The following is a 17,399-nucleotide window of genomic DNA, read 5'->3' on the forward strand; positions in this document are numbered from 1 at the left end:
TGGCGTACGAGGACCACTTTAAAATATTATTAGGTGTCATGTTGAAGCGTAAGTTGTGTTTTATCACCTGTGTGTTTATGTACATTCGGTTTGTTTAACTGACCTACAAAATTACACTGTACACCTCACAGATGCAACGCCTTGCTGCAGAACAGAAACAAAAATGTGAAACTTTAATTAATCATGGACTAATAGTAATCTATATTAATAATCTAATCAACATATTATTTTATGATTGCGTACCGTACAACATCGAGGACGTTAGTTACTGTTTTTACCACAACAATTTTTTGTTTGATGTGTGTAAACTCTGGAGTTTTGCCAGGTGATGTGAAGAGGTAAGAGAAACTGCAGTCAGTTTAATCTACACGCGTTTAATCTACACGCGTTTAATCTAAACGCGTTTAATCTACATGCGTTTAGTACAGTACGAGTATTTATGAAACAATTCGGCAAAGACGGAATGTGTGCATTGTGATTAATGCTATATGATTAAAAGTAGTTAACGCTATGTAATCACCGTTGTGGACTATTACATAGTTGATGTTGAACTAATCGAACTGTATTCTCGTTAGGTAAGTTTATTACCAGTTCATTAACACAATGTTCACCTTAACTTATTATCGTTGACTTAGAAATCAATGGTGTGCATTATTAGACTTATACTCTACATTTTGAGCATTACTAGTGTCATGCTATTCATTTTTTGGACATTTTTTTTAAAAGAAAAATCTCTGTACTTTGTAGTATACAGTAGTAATATTAAGCTTATTTCTACACTGTCAAACTTTATGTGACAAAAAAATGTGATGTGCCCACACGATGATGTCACATAACTACCATATTAGGGCACATCACCCTTTTTATTTTGTAAAACTTGTTTGACCATGGAGGTCCATGGTTTGATAGTGTAGACAGAGCATTATTCAAGCTTCATTGCCGTCACTCATGGTGCCCGGATTTCATACGGCTAGGCCTGTCTTGGGAACAATAAACAGTCACTTCCCACTACAACCATTCTCGCACATACTATTTTTTAAATACGTTATGTCAGCTGTTTGGTAGAATGGTTACACGTTTAGCCCACTAATCGTAAATACAATGGCTAGCGTGTTGAAATATCTGGTTCAAATCTATCTAGTTCCTCTCGACATAAAACTGCCACACAGTTTATATAGTGTCATACGATAATCGCCTATTATTAAGTACTCGCTGTGTGTAGAGACCTATATTTGATGCTTATAAGCTGACCTAGGTACGTGGTACGGCAATATTCCATTAGCCATAAGATTAGTAGGTAATTTACCTCTATGACGAGGAAAGGCATTCTCTGTTGACCACATTCCTGTTTAAACGACAAGCATAATACTGTAAAATACAACTATCACACTACCAAATCATATAAACATAAATATAGATGCATGTATATATCTATAGGATGTAAAACATACGAGAAAAACATTTTTAATTAACGTAAATCATGTTTTAAAACTATGGACTACGACTGCAATTTGTTTTAGTTCAATGCCCATTTTATCTACACGTATATGTGTGCAATAAATATCAGAAATGATATTAATGAGATGTAAAATGCGTTTGTGTTGCTTATGCGTTCTTATTCAATATCCATCTCCGACTTATCTTGCGTTCGAAATTTTATTATTCGACAAAAGCAACCAGTGATGTGTTTTTAGGCGTACATTGACCATTATTTTCTACCACTTTATCCACTGGATCTATAACATGGTATATGTTTCAATTGACCCTTTGGCGTAACGTTTAGGCCTACTCTCTCTTTGTCACTCAGCGCGGCTCACCCACAATTATTATCTTCCTAAAAGTTTTTGTACAAATTGCTCATTGTTGGCGCTATAGAACAACGAGCAAACGAGACATTTTTGGCAGTTTGATTGTTTATCATATTTTGAGTCGGCTGTAGTGTATAGTTCTTTAAAGTATCTTTTGGCGGTAATAATTGTTGTATCGTCTGCTTTAGGTTTTTTTTCTGAATTTCCTAGCGGAATTTTTTGTCTGTTAAAATGAGTTCTGCGAATGTATTTAGCCTATTTTTTGTAATACTCAAAACCAAAGAGGGTTTTATTCACCTAGAAAGGTTTGACACCATTTTCAGTAGAAAATAAAATAGATATTTAATAGTTTAATGCACGTAGATTATTCCTGAATAGTATCCATATGACGACGAAGCTAGAAGGCTACTTGATCTGCTAAACCATTCCTATTATGGAAACATATTTACGATCATATTTAGGCCTACATCGATTTATAATCTCACTAGGAATTTTATGGCGCACTTTTAGTTTGGCGCCAAATTGTGGATGTGTTTTTGAACGACTGTTTCGAGCCTTTTAAGGAAATCTTAGTGACAAATCAATAATTATGCACGAGTGATTCATTTAAAAGAATAATTTTCCATTTTAGATTTATTACATAATTTATTAATTCAATTTTTTAAGATGTAAAAATAAGTGGTTGCTTGACATTTATCTTTTCAATTTTTGTATGTTATGGTGTTGCTAGGCCTGGCTTATTATGATGGTAAAAAAAAAAAGAAAATACGAAACAAACAGAACTCAACTAAAATGTATTAATTGAATCATAAATCCCTCCTAAATATGTTACACTTTTCTAACTGTTCTGTTTTTGTTTCTTTTTTTAGCGCAATTCATCGATCACTATTTTACCCAGGCGCGCTGAATAAAAAGAAAGAAAATGTAGTAAAAGAACATAATCAAAGGTTTGTACATCATTTAATTACATTTCTTTTAAATTATGTTACAATTTATATACAATTTTTTCCAAAATGTTCGTTAGACATTGACGATGTTGTTATTATGGAGCCACATAAAATATCAAAAAACAACCGCTTGTCTCATTCTCAATGTTTATTGGGTTTTCCACAAACTATAGTTTTTAGTGGACTTCTTACCACAAGCCCCTTGGTTTTTCCTGTAGGTCTATTTCTCCTTTTTAATATTTGTTTTACTCCTTTTTTATGTGTTTTGTTATTAGATGAATAACGAGAAAATTGATCAAAATTGTTCAATTTTCTCGTCACTCTGAATGTGTATTGGTACCACAAAGTTGTATATTTTTATTACCTGAAGTTAATTGTCACAGACCATGGAAACAGATTGGCAATAATATCATTTTGTGTGTGCATTATTCACTCCTTAAAGTAGCCTATACTAATTGTCGACAAATTGTAAACATCGTAAACAATTCTCCAGTGTGTAAAAATTTATGGTTCGTGTGGACATCAATTGCGAATCTCATAAATATTCATAGTTATTTTAAGTGCTTAAAAAAAAAATATTGATATGGTGAAAGAAATGTTCTTAATTTGATATTATTTTGGATATAACTAGTATGAAGTATAATTGGTTGGGGGTTTTCGTTCCTATAGAGAATAGTTGCATTTTATGTCGGTGTATGATAAATCTTACATTCGATGCGCATCGGAAAAGATAAGGTTTCGTCGTAAAATTACTTTTCGTTGTGTTTCGCTAAACAACTAGGGTTAAACCAAGTTTTCTTTCATACTTTTACGGGATCATTTTTCACTCTTCCAATATGGATATTCGGAACACTAGAGAGGGTATTCCGTATCAGAGAGGGCACTAATATCAAGGAAAGTGCTAGGCCTACTGCATTCTTAACCAACAGTAAATAGTAGAGCTGTACTAGTACCGCATATACGTACTCAGATAGTACGTATACTGTAGTTCTCGCACTGCTCCGAATAAAATATCGCATACAGTAGAAGTACAGGAGTACAGTGTACTCGCTCGCACTTATCTGAATACTAATAAAATGTACATAATATCGCATACAATAGAAGTACAGTGTACTAGTACTCACTCGCACTTTTTCTGAATACTAATAAATGTACACAATATCGCATACAGTTGAAGTACAGTAGTTCTGTACTGCTAGTACCTGCTCGCACTACTCTGAATACCACACAACAATCTTAATATCGCACACAGTAGAGTACTGCTAAACTCGCACTTTTGAATACTAAAAAAATGTACATAGTATCGCAGTACAATACTGATTATAATACTGTACTCGCTCGCACTGTTGTTACAGTCAGCTATTGTAAATACTCCTATTACTAGACGGTGGTTATTAATGGTAGATGGACCAACAGCTCAATAGCTACTCTGAACGCCTCTAATGGCCCGTGAAGGGTAGAAATTAACTGCAGATGACTCGAATTCTCTCACTCGATCGATCCCTTTGCCGGTTTTCTTTGGACAGTTGCCTTTCAACGCGATCATAATCATTCCTTATTTCCTTTCATCTCATTGGTTGATATCGTGAGCAAAGCAAACTATGTGACGTAATATTTGACGAATATTTATGTCTCAAATAAAATCAATAATCGAGTAAAGATGCCTTATGTATAGCGCACGGCGTTATTTCAATCTCAGATTTCACTTCATGTTCTTCGTCAATTTCTATACTTCGTATCATCGTTAGATATTTTTTTTTTAAATCGAAACGGATTTTTTAAACGTCGAAAGGTAACATTTAATTTGTTCTAACATTCATGTCGGGATTAATTATTTACGACATTGTCAGAATTGATTAGTTAGGTTTATATGTAAATACAAATTAACGGAGTCGCCGCAAGAACTTAGTTCCAGAGAGAGCCTGGGGTAGCTGGTTAGTATGCGTTATTAGGGAGACGTCTGCATAAAATATTGGCGGCATAAATTTCTGTTGACCAAGAACATGAGTGGTCCTAATTTATTTTTCAATATTCGTACATATTTAAACTATAGAGAACCCTCGATGTTTAAACTGCTCTTAACCGAAGTTAAGTATAAATAGGCTGTATTGAAAGTGTAAAATTGCAACGATATAAATGATTGTTGTTTTTTTATTTATTATTAATTCTATCAATAATTAATTTGTTTGCATTTTCATGTAATTTCTTGTTATGCTATAGAAATGGTTAAAAAAAATCTAGACGTCAGCTATTATAACGTTACTTTTTTACTTAAAATTTTGCTTTACCTCGTGTTTCTTGGTAATTAGGTGTTCATGCTGTTGTCTAGTTTTTATGTTTTTATTTCTTCTTTTTTTATTTTAGAGGCTATTGGTGACAGATATTACTTCATTTCTTTTATTTAAGCAACGACTGAATTTGTTTTTGTATTTTAAGCTTTATTTATATTATCAAACTAACTTGATCAAAGAAGAGTGATGTGTCCAACTATGGTAGTGATATGCTCAAATATGGTAGTGATATGCTCAAATATGGTAGTGATATGCTCAAATATGGTAGTGATATGACATCATCGTGTCCATTATAATGGGCACATTACACTTTTTTGTCACATAAACTTTGATAGTGTAGATAGGGCAGGAATGTTTTGGTTTTGAATAAACTTGATAAAAATAAATTGTTGTAAAAGCAAACATCTGTAATATACGATCACTGTACAATTATTGTAATATTATATTATTATTATTAATTATTCGCAAAATTATATTCTGAACGTTAATTAACTTTCTGCTTAGATTTGGAGTTTTGTTAAAAGTATAGTTATGACACGCTATTTGTGCCAAAAATGTTTTTCTAAACGAATATTAAACAATGTGGCTGACCAGAACCGGACTATGGGTATACCTTATACACAAACCCAGTACTAACCACATAATCTACAGTACTAAATTTACTAGGCTTATTTTTTGAACTACTACTGATCAGATGCAAACTATTTGACGTGAAGTTATTAGCTCGTTTCTGTTACAAGGTCTCGTGGTTCGTGATTGGTCATTTCTATATGTCAAATTGTTAATAAATAAACAAATACAGATGAGTCGCAGTTAAAAATAAATGTCACAAATAAAAACATGACGAAGATGGCTGTTATAACACGCGCCCATTAATTGTCGCATGTTTATTTAAGTGCCCTAAATTAGTATGCAGATACAATGTATAGCGTTTGTCAAACAGTTACCGATATCATCACTAATTGCTTTATACTAAATCAAGCCAGCATGTGTATCAAGCCTTTCAGAATTGTTTACATTCAGTTTCCATGGCAACCAACCACGCAATTGAGGGCATCCTAACAGTCAATCATGATTACGTATCGGGACATTTTGACATGTATTAAATTATCTTTGTCGACAGAATCAGTTCTTTATTGTCATATGACGTCATAGATACTTCGCTAATACGATTAATAGTACATTATATTGATGAAATTTCAGTAAATTCACCCATGAATGCGTTTTGTAATCATTGTGATTTTGGATATGAAGCCAATCTTTAGCAAGAACGTAGACGTAACGCGCGAGCGACTTGAAAAAGCAACAGTTCCAATTATCTATCGCTTGTGATTGGTCAAATCACTTAAGTTGCGTTACGTCTCAAGTAAGACCCAAGCATTTTGGACGCATAAGGACGCCGAAAGCGCAACGAAAGTAATTTGACCATTCGCGACACGATGGCTCATCGAGCTGTCTATTGTGATTGGTCTAATTGCTTGCATCCGAGTGGAGATCTAGATTTAGCCCTATCACAGTTTTCCTCCATTGATAAACTCCATCTGAACACCAACATGTTTATCATAACTCGTTATAGACACCATCGCGTCAACACTATCAACTCACCGGCATGTCGTCGACTTTCTACAGTCTTCTGGCACTACTGCATAAGCAGTACAAACCCTTACCACATCATTAACATCATCACGATCAATATAATATCATTTATCTTCGTCATGATAATTGTTGTCGTCATCATTATCGTCATCCATCATCATCATCATCATCATCATCGTAATAATTTATCCCAAAAAACATCATTTATCACCATAATCTCTTTCATCAAAGAAAAAATACACACACATACATCGTCATCATAATTAAATACCAACAATTCCGTGTAGGCTCTAATTAGGAAAAAAAATAGTAATACAAATATAGAATCCAGCTCAATTGTTTTTTAAAATGTAAGCAGTTTAGTTTTATCAATAAACACTTATCTCTTATTTACTATGATGTTGATGTTTTTCAAATCTCACGAATCCCCAAGTGATATCTTCAGATGATATTTTGTGAACAACACTTGAATGATTTACAACTCAAAGCTTATGTCCATTACTTATTTATATTTTAAAACGTTTAAATTCAATATGTACAATTTAACGTCCTTAGTAACACCGACATAAGGTTGACGCGCGCGTGTTCATCGATCTTTGAATGCGCGCGATTTCAACAATCTTTAAACGCGCTGGTGTTCAACGATATTTGAACGCGCGCGTGTTTATCGATATTTGAACGCGCGCGTGTTCATTGATCCTTAAACGTGCGCGTGTTGGTTTGGGCTAGTGATGATGTAATCAATTCAAATCAATAATCAATTAACCATATGTTTTTTTTTTACTTGAATTTTTCTTGAAGTATACAATAATACTCGGGGTGCTGCACCGTTGTCAATTTATATTTGTGCCTGAAATTACCTGCAAATTGAATTAAATAAAATAAAGTATGTATGTGACACGCACGTAATAAATGTGACCAACAGTCAATCACGTTATATTAAAGTGCACTTTAGTATTTTAGTCCTCGAATTGTACTCGCAAGTATATTGCCTGTTATGGTAAAAGTGTAACCGTATAATTATAAAAACATTAACTTTCTCAGTTTTCGATTTGTACGCCTTGAACGTGATGTTCAACTTTTGCGTTAGCTTGGTAATTGATCACGTGGACAATGTTATATCATTAGACATGTATTGACAGTTTAGAGCAATATTGTAGGTCTTAATGGTGTGATTTACGAAGTGGGCGGGAGGGAGTACAACATGTTTAGACTATGAACTCGTACAAGTACGCAGCAGCAATGTTGTTCAATCGTTCCTCGTACCCTCTCCCAACCAACATAAAAAAAATGTCATTATAGCGTTCCATAATAGGTTTTGTAAATTGTATTGTTCCGTTAATATCAGGGAAGGGCAATAAAATACACGGAAATCTAATGTCAACTTGCTACAATTCGCGGTATCTTTTCCCCATGGTTAATACGGATATTTGCCACCGACGTTACATTAGCAATAAAATTGAAATTGCCTGAAAACTAATGATGCTTGTTAGATACGTTTGAATTCACTTAAAGATGCATCTGAAACATATTGATAACAATGTTTGATTGTTTATGATAGAGTTTTTGTTTCAGAAAAAAAAACCAAGATCAACTTTGGGGGTTTAGTTACATTAATTGTTCAAGACTAATATTGATTCCGTTCATTTAAAAAAAAAAGATATTTTATCTATAATCGAGTGGTGAGAGATCTCGTTGAACAAAGGACAGGAGGACAGTTACGTTCTCCCCTAGTATAAAGCTTTATCTGCACTATCAAACTGTATGTGTGATGTGCCCAAACATGTAGTGATAATATGCTTAAAGATGGTACAGTAGTGCTATGACATCATCATGTCCATTATAGGCACATCATTTTTATCACATAAAGTCTGATAGTGTAGACTGAGCTTAACAGTATTAAAAAAAAGGTGTATTACGTGTTCCCATTGTTCATTGCTGGCATCGGAGTATCGGTGTGTATAAAACTCTGTCTACACTATCAAACTAGTTGGACATAAAAAGTGTGATGTGCCCAAATATGGTACGGATATGATCAAATATGGTAGTGATATAACATCACCATGTCCATATATGGGCACATCACATTTTTTGTCACATAAAGTTTGATAGTGTAGACAGAAGTTAACATATCATTGGGATGAAAGTTTGAATGAATGTACTGTACGAAGATTAAACAGCAGGAAAAAATTAGAAATAATAATAAAAATAATACTGTAAATTAACTGAAATTGTGTAAACCACCTGTCTAATTATGTAAAACAGGCGGTTCGTTTGATCTTATATGCATTACTATATTTCAAATTACCACTTGACGATGTATCATTAAACAGCTATTAATAATGGATTTATAAAAGATCTGAAATTGTAAGATGAAGCACTGTTTGTTTATCATCTACATTCTAAGGTTAAAGGTTAAATAATGCTTCTACAAAAAGCAAATTGTTGTCTGCGTTCAAATGAAATTGATATTTTCACATCAATTCGACTCTTTACAACTTAATATTTTAAAGACCTATACATTGTCATGTTTGATTTTCAATTTGAATTAGTATTTAATATGTTTGTCCATAATTTTTTTATGTTTTATGTAAAAGGGTCAAGGGTCAAAGGTAAAAAATGGTTAACTTGCAAGATACTGTAATTCTATTATAACGATGACTAAATAAATGTAAATTAGAGAGATTCTCCGTTTCTGTATTCCGATAGAACCAACAGGAAAAAATACCAAAGAAAAGAGGGAGAGAGACTCAAAAATATTTGAACTTAGTGTTGGGCGGATTCATTTTCCGAAATTATTGCGGAATATTTGGAGAGAAAAACACATGTTTTTGTAAATAATTATTTTATTTACTCAATCATTGCCTTGTACCGTGATATCATAGTTACACACCATTGATGTCTTAATGATAATTAGTTGATCTTTAACTTGTATTCGTGAATGAATGGAAGCTAAAGCTCTGTCTACACTATCAAACTTTATGTGAAAAAAAATGTAATGTGCCCATATATAAACATGATGATGTCATATCACTACCATATTGGGAATATCACTACCATATTATTTAAGACAGAGAGATGATAGAGACATTGATACGCGTCAATTCTAATGGTCACCATAGCAATATCACGCATAGACAAGTGAAACAATACGTACGAGTTCCGTTATAGTGGAAATCAAATCAATAATATTTGATATGTTACTAAATGATGGAAAGATGAGATTTGTAAATTTTGTTTTGTGGGCGTGGCCAGTAAATCTTGGAGAAATGAAGAACGTATAACATTTCTTGCTTTTTGTTTAGCCAATTAAATCAGTCAATTTCATATACGAGTGTTCGTTGTATGAATTAAACGTTTGTTTCTCTCTTTAGTAGCTATGCCCCACATTTTATTCTCCTTCAAATATTATAATTGCTTATGTTTACATATTCCACAAAAGCGCAGAGTTGATCTGGAATTTCGAAGATGTCGAGGATCGGGACGGAAAATTTACCACTCTGCGCATGCTCATGTATTTCTGATACTCGAAAGACGTCGTGTGAACGCAAAGTCGCTAAAGTGTTCAATTAATAGGGGCGTCCCCTGGATAGGGATGTGCCAAAGAAGGTGTGAGGTGGGGGTGTTGTTCCTACTGTAGTTTATGTCTTATATCGTATGCAAGAAAATTGCAAAAGAGCCAGTGGAGTAATAGACTTCAACAAGGAAGTTTGCTCCTAAATGGAAGAAGAAGACACGGTTGTTGATAAGGAGGCTACAATTCTAAAGAATCTCTAGTTTGAAGAGGCAATCTCCCTGTATAACCGTCTTTTGGACAATGAATGACAGTTGACATTTTAACAGGCGGAACATCACAATAATGAAATACAAATTACAGTACAACTACCTATGAAACGTCACTCATTCAATCACAATATTTATATAGCGCTGAATACCAATATTGCTCTGAGGCTCTTGTCCATGGTAAGTGAGGGATTCCATGTGGTTTGGGCTTTCAACCACTTCCGTAATACTGTCAATACACTCTAGGCATTTCCAGTGTGAAAGACAGTTTAAAAACATTGCTTTAACTAAATTTACAGCCGAGAGGGAATTGATTATTCCGGAATTACTGATTATTTAGGGAGAATATGTACTGTAAGGCTTTCTGCAAAAGGTTTTTTTAAATAGCCCAGCCCCTATTCAAGGGACAGTCTAATAAAGAAAACTGTTGTCTATTGTGTCTCTTTAATAGGGTATACTGTATAAATGGTTTTATGCCTAGTCAGAACAAAACTGTATGTATAGTACTGTATAGTTCACATGGAGAATGAACGTACTTTATCTCATCTGTCTTTCTAACTGTGTTCACACGATCGTATCAGAGTTACACCCGACGTAAAGTACTCGTGTTGGTCGGTTAAACTTCCTTCGTGTTGTTAACTCCGATAGTGTTCCGACGCGCTAGATCGTATCGAAGTTACACCCGACGTAAAGTGCTCGTGTTGGTCGGTTAATCTTCCTTCATGTTGTTAACTCCGATGTACCTCTCGATAGTGTTCACACGCGCTAGATCGTATCCGAGTTACACCCGATGTAAAGTGATCGTGTTGGTCGGTTAACCTTCCTTCGTGTTGTTAACTCCTATGTACCTCTCAATAATGTTCACATGCTTTAGATCGTATCGAAGTTAAACCCGACGTAAAGTGCTCGTGTGGTCGGTTAACCTTCCTTCGTGTTGTTAACTCCGATAGTGTTCACACGCGCTAGATCGTATCGGAGTTACACCCGTCGTAAAGTGCTCGTGTGGTCGGTTAACCTTCCTTCGTGTTGTTAACTCCGATAGTGTCCACACGCGCTAGATCGTATCGGAGTTACACCCGATGTAAAGTGCTGTGTGTTGTTAACTCCGATGTACCTCCCAATAGTTTTCAGAGGTACGATGTATTGGTCTACCGTATGCATGTTTGAACGTAACAATTTAAACCGATTGCTTGAAGCACTGTATTTAACTATGAAAGAAAGAAAAGCTTTTGACACATAAATGAACCCGAGTTTTCAGTGGCCTTTACCGTTTCATAACGATTCATTCTCAACACTTTCGCTGGGTGGTTTTAGCGCCTTCAAAGTAGTATAATGTACAATTATACTATTATTTATAAATTGACTTTGATTATGTCGTTTGATTTTATCCACGTTTTTACGGCAATAATCAAAAGAAACATTGCATCGACATTACGTTTTATTTTATATCGTGAAAATGCAACATCATATCGAATATTATGACAATTCTTCTGAGTTTCACCAAGAATAATATTTTTAAAGAAAATAAATTCCTAAATAATATAAAAATGTATTTAATAAACCTTTATGGAAATCTAAACAATGCCGTATGAGTGGAAAGTATATCAATTTAGGCTTAAAAGGTACTTAAACATATATAGATGTTGCTGGCGTTTGTGAAAGACTCAGTGTCACCATATTGTGGTGAGTGTTTTTTAAAAGAAAAGTAGGCCTAGCTGTGTACATATGGTTTTGCATGTTTACTTATCGCATGCAACTGCATGACTGTTGAGTTTCGTTAAATATTTGCGTTTACTGTCCGAGGCTACCATCATATTTTACCATTTTTTAGTCATGAGGGACGTTATGGAAGGTGTACAACGCTCAAAGATTATTTCCAATAGTTTTGGAAGTCATTATTGACGTATGGATTACTATACACAAGCATGTTTTCTGGATTTGACGATAATATCATGGTATGTTACATACACCATTTAATTGTTTGATTTGTAAACGCCTAGGCTAGATGTATGATTCACATTGTTTTCGCTATCGTCAATGCCAACAGTAACATTTAAATCGAGGGTCTGACTTACTGTATGCCTACAGTGTTGGATCTAGTAATTTGGTGTCCATTTAAGAGGACGTGTATATAGGCCTGCTATCTGGACATGCCATTTGTTTTTAACTGTTGGAAGCAGAGAAGGGTGAACCCAGACGGATTTGTCTGTAGAAGGAATTTTTTTTTAAATTCAAACGCTAATTATTTTAGCAGTGATCGCTTCGGTTTGTTCAATAATCGAATGGTGTGATGAGCCCGTTAAAAATAATTGCGCTATTAATTTGACAGTTTTGCTGTTTTCCACCAATCATATTACATTCTCTGATTTTAAATTAATACATGTCGCCATTTATGTTGTCATAAATTTTAATTTTACTCTTCCCTGGTTAAAGTTAATATTTATGAGTGACTAAGTGCAATGGCATGACCTGTTTCCGTCCATCAGACAATATACGTGCAGGGTTTTTGTTGTCTCCAGACATATGAAACAGTGTACGAGAATGGGCTGACTATTTTTTGTCCCGTTTCGATAGTGTTAATTCAGATTCGTTGAACAGTAAACAATGTTTTCTTTTTTAAAAATTTTTACCATTCAATACTATATACGAAACCAGATTGGCCGCGTGGCCTAATGGACTTCGACTTCGAATCGGAAGATTGTGGGTTCGAGTCCCATCGTGGTCACTTTTGTTCTTTTTGTTTGTACTTTTACTTTATACTGTATAACGAAAATAAAACAAAATGTTTTTAGTCGCGTAGACGCGACTCTATAGTTCACTATGTCGGTCGGTCTGTCGGTCCGGTATCACTATGCGTTTTAGCACGCGACTTATGGCTGTTGGCCTTGTTATTCAACCATGGTGCGACACGCTGCTCACTGTTTAAATACTTTAGTGTATATCGTATTTATTGAATGTTGATTACATATTTTGTTGGTCTAAAGATACAATATGGACCTTATAAATATAAACTCCCGATTTCCTTTATGATACATTGATGTAACACACCATATATTATATTTAGATTTTATTAAGATTTTAACCAGCCTGTTAGTGGCGATGATTCGATGTTGGTCTGGAATTAAATAAAGAATAAAAAATATGCATACAATTACAATTTCATTGAATGGATCTGTTACATTATTTTTTATAATAATGTAATAATATTTAATGATTTCCATTTAAATGAATGTTTGCTTTTCCGCTACTCCCCTGTTATACTTTATAATTTTTGGTATGTAGAAAGATTGAAAATAAAAATAAATAAATTGATTCAATTGGTGTTGGACTAATTAATTTACAAAACATTGAATGGGGGAAACCCTGATTCCTTTTATTGTACAGTATAGTGAATACCATATGCCTCATGATATCGACTTTTCAATTATTACTGGCATTCATATTAATAGTGTATATAATTTTTTTGTTTTGGATAACAAACTAAAATTGTTGCCAAGGTTTCAGGTATTAAAACATATTAAATAGTTTTATTTATTATTTACAATTAGAGGCTGTAATTATTTGGCTTTACATTTAAATAAAATATTCTAAGTTATAAATGTGATTTCAATCTTTTAGTAGAGAGACATGTACTGTGTAATAATATGGATTTTTTAATCGCATGGCAAAGCAGTAAAATTTTAATTTTGATATAGGCCTATTATACGTTAAAAAAGCTCTCCAATTTATTAATGAAACAAGAGCGGCCGCGTGGCCTAATGGATAAGGCGTCCGACTTCGAATCGGAAGATTGTGGGTTCGAGTCCCATCGTGGTCATTTTTATGATGGCTTTTATTTTATTTATTTATTGGATCGCGAAGGTAATACCAAACGATTGATATTGCGTCGACCAACTTAACACATTTTAAGATCGTTAGGCTATTGATTTGGGTTAAAACAATACGATTTATATAATATGCAAATTCATCTTATACTCTGACGGCATTATGTATAATTTGTAACGGTGAACTCCACCCGCAGATGATCACGTGGTCAACATGACAAAAATGCATTTTGACCAACAATGATCACACTATAGAATAGCGACTATTGCTTTTGTTCAACCTATTATGTAAATTATATTTACTCCACTATCCAGTTTCATTTAAACAGTATAATTTATCACGTTCAAATAATTATTCAAATAAACTCACAAGATATCTTTAAATACGTCGTATTTGCAGTTGCCATTATGATGATTGCCAGCAGTTGCATAAGCAATATACTAATAATATTTATTAAATGTGTAACGCGTTACTGCTATTCCAACCATACTATAAACGCGTGTACATGAATACTTGACGCATTACTAATTAAACTAACTGTAAAGACCAGGGAAGTTCACTCTTCCCTCGTGGTCTTTACCACTACACTCCTCCCTCTTTCTTGTAGCTAACGCGCATTGTACTCGCCTATATACATATCCGTATCCATTCCTCTCTCACATTCTCCGTAGGCCTACAATAAAGATAAACTAGTAACCGCCGCCCGCCACCAGCTCTACACCCAACTCTCATTCGCCGGCCTACAAAACTACCCTTTTCAGTACAAGAAGCATTTGCAAGTCATCTTGTTCGTATCTTTACACATTGTCTTAATTCACATGCAGAAAACTAACTAGCACGCAATTCATGTCATCCCGTTAATATCCATGAACATTAATGACTTGTTTGTATCGATTAGGTCAAAACTGCATTCTTGATATTGAAAATTATGATTAAAAGATGTTATTTTCACTCATTTCATGTTAATGTTTCTTCTATAGCTTTTTCATAATTATTTATATGAAAAAATATGAATTATTATGTCTCAAAAGTAAGTATTCATGTTATTCAAATGACGTAACAACTCCTGGAGGAGTAGTTTGTTTTATTAACCACTCTGTGAATGTTGGTTTAATACGCTTTATACGATCATGTTTACAGAAACTATAAAAGTACAATATGTAATATTTGACGTTAAATACAGTCTATAATGAACATTTTTATTATTTAACTGACATCAGGTCGTAATCGGGCATACTGTCATGGTTAACACAACACTCCATTCAAAGACAGATATACTTCTAAATCATTTCATACCCAATATTAATCATAACAAAAATTGTAAATCTCGCATCCCGTTCCATGGTAATAATATTAATATAGAATCCTATGTTATTCATTATGACCATTAAAACACAACGCGGTTACCGCACAGGATAGATACAGATTCTACGTGGGACAACTACGCCGGTTTCTGCTTACCGTTACCGCTCGTCTGTGTAAATTGGCCTTAATTTATCACCTGCGTAACACCTCGAAGGATAACACAAAGTCGACGCGCGCGTATACATTATTGCATCAACATCTAAACACGCGCGTAAAAAAAGCGGTACCGTTTCTATCGGAACTTGAACCCGCGAAATAACATTCCATTTTTAAATTCGAATAACCAAAGGCAAACTCGAAGGCTGCTGCTTAGCCTAAATTATTTAAAATACTAAATTTCCAGGTTTATAAATGAAATGTCATTATAACGGCAATATTTCCTAAAGCAATGTTCCCATTTAATTATATGCCAGTAATTGCATTACCTGGCATGTTGTTTTTGGCTTTATCCAATATACGTACCCCAATTGTTTGTAATAATAATAAGTTGTATCTAATTGAACGCATTACAGTGATAATACTTTAATATACCTTGCTAAACCTTTAATGAAGCAGTCATTGTCGACCCAGTTCGTTTGCGTTACGGGTTTTAGTTATTACAAATGTGTGCATGCTTTCTTGTTATAAGTATACGTTTTAATGTATTGTATTTTAAAATAGGTTTTAACTTGTTGGCTCAAAATTTCTTTGATACCGTTTTTTATGGATAACACTTTGTAAATTGTGCTAGTAAAGACTGTCCTATCAGTGCCGACTAACTAGGGTTACATCTGTCTGTGTCTATTGTGTCTAATATAATTTTCCTCATTATATTGTTCTCTATATTTATTTTCATGTTATTTTTATTCGTCTTCTTATACCTTAACTATTATTATTATTTAAATATGTTTGTTTTCCCACATTTTTTTTCAGGTTTTTGGTTGTTACAACAGTATAGTATTAACTAATAACTATCTTTTACAATTTAGCAGAGAATGGATGTTTTTTAATTTGTCAGTTTGACTGTGGTCCCTTCTAAATGTGTCAATGGTTTACATAGGCCTAACATAACTGAGTATGATATCTGTATGCGTTCACATCGATCCGCATACAATCACGTAACAATGCACTTAATACTTTAATAATTTCAGACGATTATAAAGTGGGCTAGATATTCACTAGGTCACCTCGAGATGAAATAATCTTAATTATTCGAATCATCGTAAGTGCATGTGCTTACAATTACCAAAGTGTTAAATATCACATATCTTTACGGTTTAACTATAACTCTATTCGTGTTCAAAATACAATGCTGCACGCATAATGTGATTGGCTGGGAAATGGGCTACTTTGCAAATTAGGACACCTTCTGAATTAGTTCAAATTTAATATATAACAAGTCTTACTTTCCGGATGCTCTGTTAGTAATAATTTAACCATTATAGCGACAGCGTGTCAGAGAAATATGCTTTTTTGTTATATGTTGCTTTTTTAACCCTCTAGTTATTAGTTATATGTAATCTGTTATGTAAAGGGTAACATCATATATATAAAATCTGAAATACCTTCGCATTATAAAATAGATAATACATTATGTTCAGCAATAAAGCGCTGTCTACACTATCAAACTTTATGTGACAAAAAATGCGATGTGCCCATATATGGACATGATGATGTCATACTACTGCCATATTTGGGCACATCATTTTTGATCAAACAGATAGTGTAGACAGAGCTTAGTGTAGACAGAGCTTAAGATTAATAAATATTCGAACGTTACTATCTTTGTATTAAATAATCACGCT

General features: G+C 33.8%; 1 protein-coding gene and 1 non-coding gene across 3 annotated transcripts in view; both read left to right on the forward strand.

Annotated features, from left to right (window-relative positions):
* Positions 1–2,469: 2,469 nt before the first annotated feature.
* LOC140060280 (muscarinic acetylcholine receptor M1-like) overlaps positions 2,470–17,399 on the forward strand; it is a 31,667-nt gene continuing 16,737 nt past the window's right edge. Inside the window, exon 1 of one of the 2 annotated variants that reach the window (XM_072106425.1) lies at positions 2,470–2,755. The gene's annotated coding sequence lies outside the window, so the exon portion shown is untranslated. Of the gene's footprint in view, positions 2,756–12,140; positions 12,381–17,399 lie in introns of those variants that run through there. The other variant, XM_072106426.1, reaches the window with a different exon arrangement.
* On the forward strand, positions 14,170–14,242 carry Trnar-ucg (transfer RNA arginine (anticodon UCG)). Its single transcript has one exon. It is a non-coding gene; the product is annotated as a tRNA-Arg (tRNA).

Source organism: Antedon mediterranea, chromosome 10 (genome assembly GCF_964355755.1).
Source record: "Antedon mediterranea chromosome 10, ecAntMedi1.1, whole genome shotgun sequence".
Classification (NCBI taxonomy): Eukaryota; Metazoa; Echinodermata; class Crinoidea; order Comatulida; family Antedonidae; genus Antedon; species Antedon mediterranea.